Below are 12,094 nucleotides of genomic sequence, written 5' to 3' on the forward strand. Positions count from 1 at the left end.
AGCAGGAATTTTTAGACCTGCCTAAAACAGCAGAAGAGCCTTGAAAAAAATCTCCTGCTTGATCATGTTTTGCACACAGTGAGCTTTAAACTGTGACACAAACATTGCTGTCACTCCTCACTTTATCTCCTAAAAGTGCATTTGAATCCAAAGTTTCTGGTGCGCTCTCTCGTTTGGAGAGGAGTTGTGACAGGGGAGGAGCAGCGCTTGGACTCTAATCCCACAGACGAAGGGCCAGCAGGGAAACTCCTGCAGGGCATCTTCAGCACACAATGAGCTTTGCAACTCTGCAAAACACATTGCTGTAACTCCTCCTTTTCCTGCCTGGAAGACCTATTGATTCCAACATCTCTGTGCCCACTCTCTGCTGAGCAGCAACAGAGAGAGTAGAGCAGGAATGTTTAGACTGGGCTAAAACAGCAGAAGAGCCTTGCAAAAAAGCTCCTCCTGATCATGTTTAGCACACAGTGAGCTTTAAACTGTGACACAAACATTGCTGTCACTCTTCACTCTTTCTCCTAAAAGACCATTTCAATCCAAGAACTCCGTTGCCAGCACTCTGCTGAGCAGCAGAGTGAGCAGGAATGTCTGCAATCTGTAAGGCAGTGGAAGAGACAGGCCTGAAGGCTGCTCTTGTGCTTCTTCAACACACTGAGCTTTACAACTGTGACACACACACTGTTGTCACTCCTCATTGTAGCTCCTAAAAGTGCATTTGAATCCAGCGTTTCTGGTCTCCACTCTCGTTTCAAGAGCAGCAGAGGCAGGTGAGCACGAGCGCTTGGAATCCGCTCCCAGTTCCGAAGGGCAGGGAGGGAAAGTCCTTGCAGATCATCTTCAGCGCACAGTGAGCTTTGCAACTCTGAAACACACATTGCTGTCACTCCTCACTTCATCTCCTAATAATCCGTTTGAATCCATGGTCTCTCCCGCCCTCTCTCGTTTGAACAGCAGCAGTGACAGGTGAACACGATCTCTTGGCCTCTGCTCCCACAGCCGAAGAGCCCGGAGTGAAAGCTCCGGCAGGGCATCTTCAGCACGCAGTCAGCTTTGCAACTGTGACACATATATTGCTCTCGCTCCGCACTTTCCTACCTCAAAGTCCAATTGAATCCAAAACTCTGTGCCCTTTCTCTGCTGGGCAGAAGCAGAGTAGAGCAGGAACCTTTAGCCAATGCTAAAAGAGCAGAAGAGACAGTCCAGAAAGTTCCCACTGATCAGATTCAGCGCACAGCGAGCTTTGCAACTCTGCAACACACATTGCTGTCACTCCTCCCTTTTTGCCTGAAAGACCAGCTGAATCCACCATCTCTGTGCCCGCTCTCTGCTGAGCAGCAACAGAGATAGTAGAGCAGGAATTTTTAGACCTGCCTAAAACAGCAGAAGAGCCTTGAAAAAAATCTCCTGCTTGATCATGTTTTGCACACAGTGAGCTTTAAACTGTGACACAAACATTGCTGTCACTCCTCACTTTATCTCCTAAAAGTGCATTTGAATCCAAAGTTTCTGGTGCGCTCTCTCGTTTCGAGAGGAGTTGTGACAGGGGAGGAGCAGCGCTTGGACTCTAATCCCACAGACGGAGGGCCAGCAGGGAAACTCCTGCAGGGCATCTTCAGCACACAGTGAGCTTTGCAACTCTGCAAAACACATTGCTGTAACTCCTCCTTCTCCTGCCTGGAAGACCAATTGATTCCAACATCTCTGTGCCCACTCTCTGCTGAGCAGCATCAGAGAGAGTAGAGCAGGAATGTTTAGACTGGGCTAAAACAGCAGAAGAGCCTTGCAAAAAAGCTCCTCCTGATAATGTTTAGCACACAGTGAGCTTTAAACTGTGACACAAACATTGCTGTCACTCTTCACTCTTTCTCCTAAAAGACCATTTCAATCCAAGAACTCCGTTGCCAGCACTCTGCTGAGCAGCAGAGTGAGCAGGAATGTCTGCAATCTGTAAGGCAGTGGAAGAGACAGGCTGAAGGCTGCTCTTGTGCTTCTTCAACACACTGAGCTTTACAACTTTGACACACACACTGTTGTCACTCCTCATTGTAGCTCCTAAAAGTGCATTTGAATCCAGCGTTTCTGGTCTCCACTCTCGTTTCCAGTGCAGCAGAGGCAGGTGAGCACGAGCGCTTGGAATCCGCTCCCAGTTCCGAAGGGCAGGGAGGGAAAGTCCTTGCAGATCATCTTCAGCGCACAGTGAGCTTTGCAACTCTGAAACACACATTGCTGTCACTCCTCACTTCATCTCCTAATAATCCGTTTGAATCCATGGTCTCTCCCGCCCTCTCTCGTTTGAACAGCAGCAGTGACAGGTGAACACGATCTCTTGGCCTCTGCTCCCACAGCCGAAGAGCCCGGAGTGAAAGCTCCGGCAGGGCATCTTCAGCACGCAGTCAGCTTTGCAACTGTGACACATATATTGCTCTCGCTCCGCACTTTCCTACCTCAAAGTCCAATTGAATCCAAAATCTCTGTGCCCTTTCTCTGCTGGGCAGAAGCAGAGTAGAGCAGGAACCTTTAGCCAATGCTAAAAGAGCAGAAGAGACAGTCCAGAAAGTTCCCACTGATCATCTTCAGCGCACAGCGAGCTTTGCAACTCTGCAACACACATTGCTGTCACTCCTCCCTTTTTGCCTGAAAGACCAGCTGAATCCACCATCTCTGTGCCCGCTCTCTGCTGAGCAGCAACAGAGATAGTAGAGCAGGAATTTTTAGACCTGCCTAAAACAGCAGAAGAGCCTTGAAAAAAATCTCCTGCTTGATCATGTTTTGCACACAGTGAGCTTTAAACTGTGACACAAACATTGCTGTCACTCCTCACTTTATCTCCTAAAAGTGCATTTGAATCCAAAGTTTCTGGTGCGCTCTCTCGTTTCGAGAGGAGTTGTGACAGGGGAGGAGCAGCGCTTGGACTCTAATCCCACAGACGGAGGGCCAGCAGGGAAACTCCTGCAGGGCATCTTCAGCACACAGTGAGCATTGCAACTCTGCAAAACACATTGCTGTAACTCCTCCTTTTCCTGCCTGGAAGACCTATTGATTCCAACATCTCTGTGCCCACTCTCTGCTGAGCAGCAACAGAGAGAGTAGAGCAGGAATGTTTAGACTGGGCTAAAACAGCAGAAGAGCCTTGCAAAAAAGCTCCTCCTGATCATGTTTAGCACACAGTGAGCTTTAAACTGTGACACAAACATTGCTGTCACTCTTCACTCTTTCTCCTAAAAGACCATTTCAATCCAAGAACTCCGTTGCCAGCACTCTGCTGAGCAGCAGAGTGAGCAGGAATGTCTGCAATCTGTAAGGCAGTGGAAGAGACAGGCTGAAGGCTGCTCTTGTGCTTCTTCAACACACTGAGCTTTACAACTTTGACACACACACTGTTGTCACTCCTCATTGTAGCTCCTAAAAGTGCATTTGAATCCAGCGTTTCTGGTCTCCACTCTCGTTTCCAGTGCAGCAGAGGCAGGTGAGCACGAGCGCTTGGAATCCGCTCCCAGTTCCGAAGGGCAGGGAGGGAAAGTCCTTGCAGATCATCTTCAGCGCACAGTGAGCTTTGCAACTCTGAAACACACATTGCTGTCACTCCTCACTTCATCTCCTAATAATCCGTTTGAATCCATGGTCTCTCCCGCCCTCTCTCGTTTGAACAGCAGCAGTGACAGGTGAACACGATCTCTTGGCCTCTGCTCCCACAGCCGAAGAGCCTGGAGTGAAAGCTCCGGCAGGGCATCTTCAGCACGCAGTCAGCTTTGCAACTGTGACACATATATTGCTCTCGCTCCGCACTTTCCTACCTCAAAGTCCAATTGAATCCAAAATCTCTGTGCCCTTTCTCTGCTGGGCAGAAGCAGAGTAGAGCAGGAACCTCTAGCCAATGCTAAAAGAGCAGAAGAGACAGTCCAGAAAGTTCCCACTGATCATCTTCAGCGCACAGCGAGCTTTGCAACTCTGCAACACACATTGCTGTCACTCCTCCCTTTTTGCCTGAAAGACCAGCTGAATCCACCATCTCTGTGCCCGCTCTCTGCTGAGCAGCAACAGAGAGAGTAGAGCAGGAATTTTTAGACCTGCCTAAAACAGCAGAAGAGCCTTGAAAAAAATCTCCTGCTTGATCATGTTTTGCACACAGTGAGCTTTAAACTGTGACACAAACATTGCTGTCACTCCTCACTTTATCTCCTAAAAGTGCATTTGAATCCAAAGTTTCTGGTGCGCTCTCTCGTTTGGAGAGGAGTTGTGACAGGGGAGGAGCAGCGCTTGGACTCTAATCCCACAGACGAAGGGCCAGCAGGGAAACTCCTGCAGGGCATCTTCAGCACACAGTGAGCTTTGCAATTCTGCAACACACATTGCTGTAACTCCTCCTTTTCCTGCCTGGAAGACCAATTGATTCCAACATCTCTGTGCCCACTCTCTGCTGAGCAGCAACAGAGAGAAGGAATGTTTAGACTGGGCTAAAACAGCAGAAGAGCCTTGCAAAAAAGCTCCTCCTGATCATGTTTAGCACACAGTGAGCTTTAAACTGTGACACAAACATTGCTGTCACTCTTCACTCTTTCTCCTAAAAGACCATTTCAATCCAAGAACTCCGTTGCCAGCACTCTGCTGAGCAGCAGAGTGAGCAGGAATGTCTGCAATCTGTAAGGCAGTGGAAGAGACAGGCCTGAAGGCTGCTCTTGTGCTTCTTCAACACACTGAGCTTTACAACTGTGACACACACACTGTTGTCACTCCTCATTGTAGCTCCTAAAAGTGCATTTGAATCCAGCGTTTCTGGTCTCCCCTCTCGTTTCAAGAGCAGCAGAGGCAGGTGAGCACGAGCGCTTGGAATCCGCTCCCAGTTCCGAAGGGCAGGGAGGGAAAGTCCTTGCAGATCATCTTCAGCGCACAGTGAGCTTTGCAACTCTGAAACACACATTGCTGTCACTCCTCACTTCATCTCCTAATAATCCGTTTGAATCCATGGTCTCTCCCGCCCTCTCTCGTTTGAACAGCAGCAGTGACAGGTGAACACGATCTCTTGGCCTCTGCTCCCACAGCCGAAGAGCCCGGAGTGAAAGCTCCGGCAGGGCATCTTCAGCACGCAGTCAGCTTTGCAACTGTGACACATATATTGCTCTCGCTCCGCACTTTCCTACCTCAAAGTCCAATTGAATCCAAAATCTCTGTGCCCTTTCTCTGCTGGGCAGAAGCAGAGTAGAGCAGGAACCTTTAGCCAATGCTAAAAGAGCAGAAGAGACAGTCCAGAAAGTTCCCACTGATCATCATCTGCGCACAGCGAGATTTGCAACTCTGCAACACACATTGCTGTCACTCCTCCCTTTTTGCCTGAAAGACCAGCTGAATCCACCATCTCTGTGCCCGCTCTCTGCTGAGCAGCAACAGAGAGAGTAGAGCAGGAATTTTTAGACCTGCCTAAAACAGCAGAAGAGCCTTGAAAAAAATCTCCTGCTTGATCATGTTTTGCACACAGTGAGCTTTAAACTGTGACACAAACATTGCTGTCACTCCTCACTTTATCTCCTAAAAGTGCATTTGAATCCAAAGTTTCTGGTGCGCTCTCTCGTTTCGAGAGGAGTTGTGACAGGGGAGGAGCAGCGCTTGGACTCTAATACCACAGACGAAGGGCCAGCAGGGAAACTCCTGCAGGGTATCTTCAGCACACAGTGAGCTTTGCAACTCTGCAAAACACATTGCTGTAACTCCTCCTTCTCCTGCCTGGAAGACCAATTGATTCCAACATCTCTGTGCCCACTCTCTGCTGAGCAGCAACAGAGAGAGTAGAGCAGGAATGTTTAGACTGGGCTAAAACAGCAGAAGAGCCTTGCAAAAAAGCTCCTCCTGATCATGTTTAGCACACAGTGAGCTTTAAACTGTGACACAAACATTGCTGTCACTCTTCACTCTTTCTCCTAAAAGACCATTTCAATCCAAGAACTCCGTTGCCAGCACTCTGCTGAGCAGCAGAGTGAGCAGGAATGTCTGCAATCTGTAAGGCAGTGGAAGAGACAGGCCTGAAGGCTGCTCTTGTGCTTCTTCAACACACTGAGCTTTACAACTGTGACACACACACTGTTGTCACTCCTCATTGTAGCTCCTAAAAGTGCATTTGAATCCAGCGTTTCTGGTCTCCACTCTCGTTTCAAGAGCAGCAGAGGCAGGTGAGCACGAGCGCTTGGAATCCGCTCCCAGTTCCGAAGGGCAGGGAGGGAAAGTCCTTGCAGATCATCTTCAGCGCACAGTGAGCTTTGCAACTCTGAAACACACATTGCTGTCACTCCTCACTTCATCTCCTAATAATCCGTTTGAATCCATGGTCTCTCCCGCCCTCTCTCGTTTGAACAGCAGCAGTGACAGGTGAACACGATCTCTTGGCCTCTGCTCCCACAGCCGAAGAGCCCGGAGTGAAAGCTCCGGCAGGGCATCTTCAGCACGCAGTCAGCTTTGCAACTGTGACACATATATTGCTCTCGCTCCGCACTTTCCTACCTCAAAGTCCAATTGAATCCAAAACTCTGTGCCCTTTCTCTGCTGGGCAGAAGCAGAGTAGAGCAGGAACCTTTAGCCAATGCTAAAAGAGCAGAAGAGACAGTCCAGAAAGTTCCCACTGATCATCTTCAGCGCACAGCGAGCTTTGCAACTCTGCAACACACATTGCTGTCACTCCTCCCTTTTTGCCTGAAAGACCAGCTGAATCCACCATCTCTGTGCCCGCTCTCTGCTGAGCAGCAACAGAGATACTAGAGCAGGAATTTTTAGACCTGCCTAAAACAGCAGAAGAGCCTTGAAAAAAATCTCCTGCTTGATCATGTTTTGCACACAGTGAGCTTTAAACTGTGACACAAACATTGCTGTCACTCCTCACTTTATCTCCTAAAAGTGCATTTGAATCCAAAGTTTCTGGTGCGCTCTCTCGTTTGGAGAGGAGTTGTGACAGGGGAGGAGCAGCGCTTGGACTCTAATCCCACAGACGAAGGGCCAGCAGGGAAACTCCTGCAGGGCATCTTCAGCACACAATGAGCTTTGCAACTCTGCAAAACACATTGCTGTAACTCCTCCTTCTCCTGCCTGGAAGACCTATTGATTCCAACATCTCTGTGCCCACTCTCTGCTGAGCAGCAACAGAGAGAGTAGAGCAGGAATGTTTAGACTGGGCTAAAATAGCAGAAGAGCCTTGCAAAAAAGCTCCTCCTGATCATGTTTAGCACACAGTGAGCTTTAAACTGTGACACAAACATTGCTGTCACTCTTCACTCTTTCTCCTAAAAGACCATTTCAATCCAAGAACTCCGTTGCCAGCACTCTGCTGAGCAGCAGAGTGAGCAGGAATGTCTGCAATCTGTAAGGCAGTGGAAGAGACAGGCCTGAAGGCTGCTCTTGTGCTTCTTCAACACACTGAGCTTTACAACTGTGACACACACACTGTTGTCACTCCTCATTGTAGCTCCTAAAAGTGCATTTGAATCCAGCGTTTCTGGTCTCCACTCTCGTTTCAAGAGCAGCAGAGGCAGGTGAGCACGAGCGCTTGGAATCCGCTCCCAGTTCCGAAGGGCAGGGAGGGAAAGTCCTTGCAGATCATCTTCAGCGCACAGTGAGATTTGCAACTCTGAAACACACATTGCTGTCACTCCTCACTTCATCTCCTAATAATCCGTTTGAATCCATGGTCTCTCCCGCCCTCTCTCGTTTGAACAGCAGCAGTGACAGGTGAACACGATCTCTTGGCCTCTGCTCCCACAGCCGAAGAGCCCGGAGTGAAAGCTCCGGCAGGGCATCTTCAGCACGCAGTCAGCTTTGCAACTGTGACACATATATTGCTCTCGCTCCGCACTTTCCTACCTCAAAGTCCAATTGAATCCAAAACTCTGTGCCCTTTCTCTGCTGGGCAGAAGCAGAGTAGAGCAGGAACCTTTAGCCAATGCTAAAAGAGCAGAAGAGACAGTCCAGAAAGTTCCCACTGATCATCTTCAGCGCACAGCGAGCTTTGCAACTCTGCAACACACATTGCTGTCACTCCTCCCTTTTTGCCTGAAAGACCAGCTGAATCCACCATCTCTGTGCCCGCTCTCTGCTGTGCAGCAACAGAGATAGTAGAGCAGGAATTTTTAGACCTGCCTAAAACAGCAGAAGAGCCTTGAAAAAAATCTCCTGCTTGATCATGTTTTGCACACAGTGAGCTTTAAACTGTGACACAAACATTGCTGTCACTCCTCACTTTATCTCCTAAAAGTGCATTTGAATCCAAAGTTTCTGGTGCGCTCTCTCGTTTCGAGAGGAGTTGTGACAGGGGAGGAGCAGCGCTTGGACTCTAATCCCACAGACGAAGGGCCAGCAGGGAAACGCCTGCAGGGCATCTTCAGCACACAGTGAGCTTTGCAACTCTGCAAAACACATTGCTGTAACTCCTCCTTCTCCTGCCTGGAAGACCAATTGATTCCAACATCTCTGTGCCCACTCTCTGCTGAGCAGCATCAGAGAGAGTAGAGCAGGAATGTTTAGACTGGGCTAAAACAGCAGAAGAGCCTTGCAAAAAAGCTCCTCCTGATCATGTTTAGCACACAGTGAGCTTTAAACTGTGACACAAACATTGCTGTCACTCTTCACTCTTTCTCCTAAAAGACCATTTCAATCCAAGAACTCCGTTGCCAGCACTCTGCTGAGCAGCAGAGTGAGCAGGAATGTCTGCAATCTGTAAGGCAGTGGAAGAGACAGGCCTGAAGGCTGCTCTTGTGCTTCTTCAACACACTGAGCTTTACAACTGTGACACACATACTGTTGTCACTCCTCATTGTAGCTCCTAAAAGTGCATTTGAATCCAGCGTTTCTGGTCTCCACTCTCGTTTCAAGAGCAGCAGAGGCAGGTGAGCACGAGCGCTTGGAATCCGCTCCCAGTTCCGAAGGGCAGGGAGGGAAAGTCCTTGCAGATCATCTTCAGCGCACAGTGAGCTTTGCAACTCTGAAACACACATTGCTGTCACTCCTCACTTCATCTCCTAATAATCCGTTTGAATCCATGGTCTCTCCCGCCCTCTCTCGTTTGAACAGCGGCAGTGACAGGTGAACACGATCTCTTGGCCTCTGCTCCCACAGCCGAAGAGCCCGGAGTGAAAGCTCCGGCAGGGCATCTTCAGCACGCAGTCAGCTTTGCAACTGTGACACATATATTGCTCTCGCTCCGCACTTTCCTACCTCAAAGTCCAATTGAATCCAAAATCTCTGTGCCCTTTCTCTGCTGGGCAGAAGCAGAGTAGAGCAGGAACCTTTAGCCAATGCTAAAAGAGCAGAAGAGACAGTCCAGAAAGTTCCCACTGATCATCTTCAGCGCACAGCGAGCTTTGCAACTCTGCAACACACATTGCTGTCACTCCTCCCTTTTTGCCTGAAAGACCAGCTGAATCCACCATCTCTGTGCCCGCTCTCTGCTGAGCAGCAACAGAGATAGTAGAGCAGGAATTTTTAGACCTGCCTAAAACAGCAGAAGAGCCTTGAAAAAAATCTCCTGCTTGATCATGTTTTGCACACAGTGAGCTTTAAACTGTGACACAAACATTGCTGTCACTCCTCACTTTATCTCCTAAAAGTGCATTTGAATCCAAAGTTTCTGGTGCGCTCTCTCGTTTCGAGAGGAGTTGTGACAGGGGAGGAGCAGCGCTTGGACTCTAATACCACAGACGAAGGGCCAGCAGGGAAACTCCTGCAGGGCATCTTCAGCACACAGTGAGCTTTGCAACTCTGCAAAACACATTGCTGTAACTCCTCCTTCTCCTGCCTGGAAGACCAATTGATTCCAACATCTCTGTGCCCACTCTCTGCTGAGCAGCATCAGAGAGAGTAGAGCAGGAATGTTTAGACTGGGCTAAAACAGCAGAAGAGCCTTGCAAAAAAGCTCCTCCTGATCATGTTTAGCACACAGTGAGCTTTAAACTGTGACACAAACATTGCTGTCACTCTTCACTCTTTCTCCTAAAAGACCATTTCAATCCAAGAACTCCGTTGCCAGCACTCTGCTGAGCAGCAGAGTGAGCAGGAATGTCTGCAATCTGTAAGGCAGTGGAAGAGACAGGCTGAAGGCTGCTCTTGTGCTTCTTCAACACACTGAGCTTTACAACTTTGACACACACACTGTTGTCACTCCTCATTGTAGCTCCTAAAAGTGCATTTGAATCCAGCGTTTCTGGTCTCCACTCTCGTTTCCAGTGCAGCAGAGGCAGGTGAGCACGAGCGCTTGGAATCCGCTCCCAGTTCCGAAGGGCAGGGAGGGAAAGTCCTTGCAGATCATCTTCAGCGCACAGTGAGCTTTGCAACTCTGAAACACACATTGCTGTCACTCCTCACTTCATCTCCTAATAATCCGTTTGAATCCATGGTCTCTCCCGCCCTCTCTCGTTTGAACAGCAGCAGTGACAGGTGAACACGATCTCTTGGCCTCTGCTCCCACAGCCGAAGAGCCCGGAGTGAAAGCTCCGGCAGGGCATCTTCAGCACGCAGTCAGCTTTGCAACTGTGACACATATATTGCTCTCGCTCCGCACTTTCCTACCTCAAAGTCCAATTGAATCCAAAATCTCTGTGCCCTTTCTCTGCTGGGCAGAAGCAGAGTAGAGCAGGAACCTTTAGCCAATGCTAAAAGAGCAGAAGAGACAGTCCAGAAAGTTCCCACTGATCATCTTCAGCGCACAGCGAGCTTTGCAACTCTGCAACACACATTGCTGTCACTCCTCCCTTTTTGCCTGAAAGACCAGCTGAATCCACCATCTCTGTGCCCGCTCTCTGCTGAGCAGCAACAGAGAGAGTAGAGCAGGAATTTTTAGACCTGCCTAAAACAGCAGAAGAGCCTTGAAAAAAATCTCCTGCTTGATCATGTTTTGCACACAGTGAGCTTTAAACTGTGACACAAACATTGCTGTCACTCCTCACTTTATCTCCTAAAAGTGCATTTGAATCCAAAGTTTCTTGTGCGCTCTCTCGTTTCGAGAGGAGTTGTGACAGGGGAGGAGCAGCGCTTGGACTCTAATACCACAGACGAAGGGCCAGCAGGGAAACTCCTGCAGGGCATCTTCAGCACACAGTGAGCTTTGCAACTCTGCAAAACACATTGCTGTAACTCCTCCTTCTCCTGCCTGGAAGACCAATTGATTCCAACATCTCTGTGCCCACTCTCTGCTGAGCAGCATCAGAGAGAGTAGAGCAGGAATGTTTAGACTGGGCTAAAACAGCAGAAGAGCCTTGCAAAAAAGCTCCTCCTGATAATGTTTAGCACACAGTGAGCTTTAAACTGTGACACAAACATTGCTGTCACTCTTCACTCTTTCTCCTAAAAGACCATTTCAATCCAAGAACTCCGTTGCCAGCACTCTGCTGAGCAGCAGAGTGAGCAGGAATGTCTGCAATCTGTAAGGCAGTGGAAGAGACAGGCTGAAGGCTGCTCTTGTGCTTCTTCAACACACTGAGCTTTACAACTTTGACACACACACTGTTGTCACTCCTCATTGTAGCTCCTAAAAGTGCATTTGAATCCAGCGTTTCTGGTCTCCACTCTCGTTTCCAGTGCAGCAGAGGCAGGTGAGCACGAGCGCTTGGAATCCGCTCCCAGTTCCGAAGGGCAGGGAGGGAAAGTCCTTGCAGATCATCTTCAGCGCACAGTGAGCTTTGCAACTCTGAAACACACATTGCTGTCACTCCTCACTTCATCTCCTAATAATCCGTTTGAATCCATGGTCTCTCCCGCCCTCTCTCGTTTGAACAGCAGCAGTGACAGGTGAACACGATCTCTTGGCCTCTGCTCCCACAGCCGAAGAGCCCGGAGTGAAAGCTCCGGCAGGGCATCTTCAGCACGCAGTCAGCTTTGCAACTGTGACACATATATTGCTCTCGCTCCGCACTTTCCTACCTCAAAGTCCAATTGAATCCAAAATCTCTGTGCCCTTTCTCTGCTGGGCAGAAGCAGAGTAGAGCAGGAACCTTTAGCCAATGCTAAAAGAGCAGAAGAGACAGTCCAGAAAGTTCCTACTGATCATCTTCAGCGCACAGCGAGCTTTGCAACTCTGCAACACACATTGCTGTCACTCCTCCCTTTTTGCCTGAAAGACCAGCTG

The sequence above is a fragment of the Lathamus discolor genome, chromosome W (genome assembly GCF_037157495.1).
Source record: "Lathamus discolor isolate bLatDis1 chromosome W, bLatDis1.hap1, whole genome shotgun sequence".
NCBI classification, from domain to species: Eukaryota; Metazoa; Chordata; class Aves; order Psittaciformes; family Psittacidae; genus Lathamus; species Lathamus discolor.